This window comes from Cibotium barometz, chromosome 57 (assembly GCF_041138505.1).
Source record: "Cibotium barometz isolate CiBa-2024 chromosome 57, ASM4113850v1, whole genome shotgun sequence".
NCBI lineage: Eukaryota > Viridiplantae > Streptophyta > Polypodiopsida > Cyatheales > Cibotiaceae > Cibotium > Cibotium barometz.
Genome location: NC_141102.1, coordinates 27,057,272 through 27,063,203, shown reverse-complemented (window position 1 = coordinate 27,063,203; position 5,932 = coordinate 27,057,272).

Below are 5,932 nucleotides of genomic sequence, written 5' to 3'. Positions count from 1 at the left end.
GGAAATAAGGACTAACATTCTTATCATTGTACCTAAGGAAATAAGGACTAACGTTCTTATCACGGATGCACTTTCACATCATTACTTCTGGTTCATATTTTCACATTTGTATAGGGGCTTGGGTTTTTCCCTTGTACTCCCCAAGGATTTTTTTCATCCATAGCTAGAGACCCTTGTTTGAGTGGGGGTGTTGGAGCTCTATATATGGCTCACTCTACCTAACTTGGTCTCACCTATATATATATATCTTGTCCTCAATATGAATCAGTCTTTGGGAGCGTACATGATGTGTCTCTTGTCTCGTCTCTTTCTCTCTACATTTCAACAGTTCACACCGTCCATACCCAATCCAAGTCTCAAGCTCCTAGGTTCTTCCTTGAAGCTTGGCCATGTGTCTTCAATATGCTTCCACGCAAGAGTGTCTGCGGGAGTTCTCCACTTGCCATCGGTTGATCAATGGGAGGAATGCCATGACATGAGCTCTGCAATGGATTTGCACTTGAACATATGTTGGATGTGAGGGATTATGGAAAAATGTCGCAGAACCTTACGAGGCACGTCCAAAGTTTTGAGATCTGCTCTATATCTTGCCTCTCCACAAGTAGGACACTCTCTTGCATCCTTATGTAGTCCACGAAATAAAACACAATCGTTGACGCATGCATGGATGCGCTTGTCATCTAATCCTCCAAGAGAGGTCACATGTTGCCTTGCCATATCTCTTGAGGTCGGTAATTTATTCTCCCTTGGAAGCATTTTACACAATAGCCTGCACGTGAAGACCATAAATGAGGCATTCGAGTAATTGACCCACTAGCATAATTCACTATGTTTGCAAAATAGACTTTAAAGCTTACTTGAGTAATGCATTCAAACTTGCATTGCTCCATCCATAGATGGTTTGCAAGTTTAGTAACTCAAGGGAGGCACGTAGAACAGAGAATGTGCACCCCTTAAATAGTGGAGTCGATGCTGCGGTAAAAAGATCATCCTGCTCCATGCTATCTTCCCTCCCTTCGGATTGATGGACATATAAATCCCGCACCATATCATCAAACACCTCCTCCTCCACGGATTCATGAGGTAATGACGGAGGGCTACTATCACCATCACTCCATGCATCCATAACGATCCCTCCTGAAGATCCCACCTCATATCACCAACGCTTTGCCTCCTCACTGACGAGCATAGGGCAACATATGCGGGTGTGGCACTGCATCCTGTATCAAATTTAAACGAGATCATAACTCAAACATATGAACACCCATAGGTATCTCAATCAACCGTAACTCTTTAACACTTACCTTGTTTACGGTCGCATCCCATTCTCCATACTTTGAGATGTGATTGAGTGTAATCCTGCATGCACGATACATGTTTCCTCGACATCGATCACACATACATTTGATTTTTTGCTCCAACCACATTTCACGATGGTGGATACGGAGGGATTCATCCTCACTGGAGCTACTTGTTGAAGATGAAGACATCCTACAAATAAACAACCCAAACAATTTACTTTTGTATCAAATATTTAATCTTAAAACTCTGTGTGGCACGTCTAAAACCGCGTCTGTTCTGTGTGGTACGCGTCTATAGGCGCGTCTAAACTACTGTAAATGCGCAATTACACGTGGTTTTAGATGCGATAGTAGACGCGACATTAGACGCTACTTTAGATGCTTTTGTAGACGTGATTTTCATTTTCAAACCTACTTTTAGCACGCTTGCCTTTCTTCACATACTTTTAACGGGCTTGCTTTGCTATTAACAAATCCACAGCCTAGCATCCACACTTATCTTCAAGCACCCACACTTATCTACAGGCTTATACACACAATCATCTCCAAGCACACAAGAGAGGGTGAACAAGGAAGAGAAGAAAGAGAAGCAAAGGGTGAACAAGGAAGAGAAGAAAGAGAAGCAGCTTTGAAGAAGGACAAGAAGCTTCTATACCTCTATCCAAGGTAAGTCTCTTTAGGGTTGATCTTCTTTGAAAGTTGCTCTCGTTTGATTCGTCCTTTGCTCTCTTTGAAACGAATGCTTTTGGTACAACAACTGTGTTTTTGTGTCGGGTGCGTCGGGCGCAACGCATGTCCTTTTTGTCTTTTTGGAATAGTATGTCTGTCAGAGCGCGTCTATAGACGCATGTGAGAGCATCTAAAAGCGCGTCTAAAAGTGCATCTATAGACGCGTCTACTCTATGTTGGAAACAGGTAGCCACGTCTATAGACGCACTGTTAAAAGCGCAGATAGATGTTTTTTTTTGCTTCTTTTTTTTTCCCTCCTCTCTTTTTCTCTTTTTTTCTCCTCTCTTTTCCTCTCCTTTCTTCTCTATTTTATCCCCACTTTTTCTACTCGCCTTTCTCCTCTCTTTTCCTCTCCTTTCTCCCCTTTCATGGAAATAAGTGATTGCATGAATGAAGAAAGGGATTGCATGAATGAAGAAAGGGATTGCATGAATGATGGAAAGGGATTGCATGATTGAAGAAGGGGATTGCATTAATGATGGAAAGAGAAAGCATGATTGAAAAAATAGATTGCACTCTATATTTTCCTCTCTTTTTCCTTCTCTCTTTCCTTCTCTTTTCGTCTCTCTTTTTCTCTCTTATCTCCTCTCTTTTTCTCTCTTTTTTTCTACTCTCTTTTCCTCTATTCTCCTCTCTTTTTCTCTCTTTTTTTCTCCTCTCTTTTCTTCTATTCTCTTCTCATTTTCTCTCTTTTATCCCCCTCTTTTATCCTCTATTCTCCTCTCTTTTTCTCTCTTTTATCCCCTCTTTTTCTCCTCTCTTTTCCTCTCCTTTCTCCTCTCTTTTATCCCCGTTGTGCATGCCTTTTCTACTCTCTTTTTCTATCTTTTTCTCTTCTTTTTCTCTTCTCAATTCATCAGTAATAATCTTCTTTTTTTCTTTTTTCATGTTCATCATGTGGCCAGGAAGCGCTTCAGGCTCACCTGATCCTCGAGAATCCATCTTTTGGGAATTATATAATCTTTTGGGGCACCCTCCCAGTCCTGCAGAGTTATACGGCTACACGACGGGTACTCTAAACACCCCCCAGGAGTCGGCACTCTACAGACTCCAAACCACCCCAACCCCACACCTTTTGAGATTACCCCAGTGGAGTCAACATAGCCGAGCCGGCTACATAGCCGAGACCCTTCCCCCATGCTGTCCTATGTCCCTTCCCCCATGCCGTCAGGAGGCCCTTCTACCTCGCAGAGCCATTGGGGTACTCCCGTGTAGTCGAGACTTGGTTCTCCAGCAGCTCTACAGGTGGCCAACGTAGTAGCTCGACACAACACAGTAGCAGGCGTAGTAGCAGGGAGAGCGGTGGGGGTTACATGGCACAGTGCTTTGGGAGGGGTGATGGTGGGGGCGAGAATGATTCAGATGATCAAGACGTGCCTCCGGGTGATGGTACGATCTCTTATGACATCACTCAGACAGGAGGCATCTTGATGGATGCACGGGGAAAGGACATCATGGCCTTCATGCGCTCTGTAATTGCTAATAACAATTACAGAGATTGCTTCATTCACTACAAAGATCAACCAAAGAGGTTAGCTAATGAGACCCTCGCTGCTATTCGCTCTAGGTATCCTAACCCCCCTAATGTTCAATTCACAGATAAATGGGCCAAGTCAAAGATTGTTTCGATACTTAGCAATAAACGATCTTCGCTTAAGAGGCATGCACTAGCAGATCTTGCTAGGGTCCAAGGAGGTCAACCACCAAGGGGCCCGCCCCACACCGCTCACAAGCATGAGTGGAAGAAAGCAATGAAGTCAGCAAAAGAGGAACCCAGTCTAAAGCACATGGAGGCACGAAGGATCCAAATGAAGCGATATGGAAGCGTGCATTTTGGAGCAGGGGGTGTTGAATCATGGGAGACCGAGTTTGTAAGTATCGATCTCAAATTATATTGTTTATGTAGTTTATTAGGAGGTTGTTTCTTTGTACTAACCCCTCTATAAATTGTGTCATCTTGCAGCTTGATATCGTGCGCAGGTACCCTACTCCTGTCGAGACAGGTTGTTTCTTTGTACTAACCCCTCTGTAAATTGTGTCATCTTGCAGCTTGATATCGTGCGCAGGTACCCTACTCCTGTCGAGACAGCCTACCACCACCACCATCGCAGAGAGGATATACATGGAGGCACTACTATAATGACGGGTTGATTATTACTGAGGAGCAGTATATCCGAGCTACTGGAGAGTCCCTCTTGTAGGTCATCACCTTATTCAAGAAGAGAGTACAAACAAGATTTTATGCACTATCTTGACAAAAACATTCGAAGCAAGTCAAACGGATTGTGAACATAAGCTAACAGTAGCCTTATGGGCATATCGAACATTGTATAAGGTAGTGACGGGATATACTCCCTTCCATCTAGCTTATGGTGTTCATGCAATAATGCCTATGGAATACCTAGTTCCAAGCTTGAGAATTGCAGTGCAAGAATGCTTGACGAAGAATGCATTAGTTGAAAGGATAATCAATTTAGAGAGGCTTAATGAAACCATACTTTTGAATCGCATGGACTTATGGTTGAAAAACTACGAAGAAAACATTGGTTTGACAATAACTTCAAACAAAAATAACTAGAAACTGTAAGCTGATGGTATTCCAAACAAAACAGCACCCCACAAAGCCCTTGTAAGAAATGGGTTTGAAAGGACTTGCTAATGGCACAAGGTTATTACCAGGGCAATACAATAGTATGAGTGCCCAAATTATACCTAGTGGCCACTGTTGTAAATACCTACAAATACAAAGAAAGGGCAGTAAAGGCATTTAGAACCAACTCTTGAGAATAAAACAAATGCTAGGAATGCACGAACATTGGTGTGGAGGAAGAAACCAATCCAACAGGATGGGCTAAATAGGACCAAACCACTACTTGTAACCACCACGATTGATCGAGGAGCTGTAAAAGGTTATTGAAAAGAAGGTACAACTAATGGACACTGTTACAAACCCCAATCCATAGGATTGAGTAGAAAAACTCTTCAGTTGGGTGGAGGGAAGGATCAAGCACTCTCACACGAAGTTAAAATGCCCGCAACAACACCTGCCTAGAAGTGCCAAAGTACCACCTTGGTTTTCATGGCAATAAAAAGATGAAGGTATTCATTACTCAAAAATGGATACAAGGTAAAAATGGGTATCATTCACTTCATCCAATCTTTGAATGCATGGTTGAGTGTCTGAGCATGAAGAGAAATGTAGGGTATCAATCTTGCACACACTTAGTACAAACCAGTTCACGCCATGAACTGGTACAAAATAGTTCACGCCCATGAAACATTCTAAGCAGTTCACACCGTGAACTGATCATAAAGCTTCATGCCCTGAGCTAGTCCTCAAGGGTTCACGTCATGAAACAATCACATTCTCTCGACCAATAAAAGGAAGACATGTGGCATTCTTCATTAAGGCAACCGCCCAATCGGACGATTGCACCATAAAATCAAATTTCCTTCCTTTTTCATCATTTTGCCTTCATCTCTTGTGCAACAATCGTGCTTCACTCTCATCGATTTCAATTTTCCTTCATCATGTGCAAAATCCACATATGGGTTTGAGATGGAAGCTTGTGCCTTGCTTTTGCATTTCCCTTTCGTGTTTTCAATTCCTTTCTTCTTAAGCATAAGTTGCATGATTGAAAATGGTTGATTTCCCCCTTGTCATCAATCTTGCATTTCCCTTTCGTGTTTTCAATTCCTTTCTTCTTAAGCATAAGTTGCATGATTGAAAATGGTTGATTTCCCCCTTGTCATCAATCTTGTTTGTTATCATCATTTTACAAACCCCGTGCCTTGCGGGTCAATCACATCATGCATTCATGAGATGAAAACAAGTTATTTAAACACGAAATAACTTCACTATTTATCAACAAGGTACAAAACCTGAAATTTCACTACTCCAA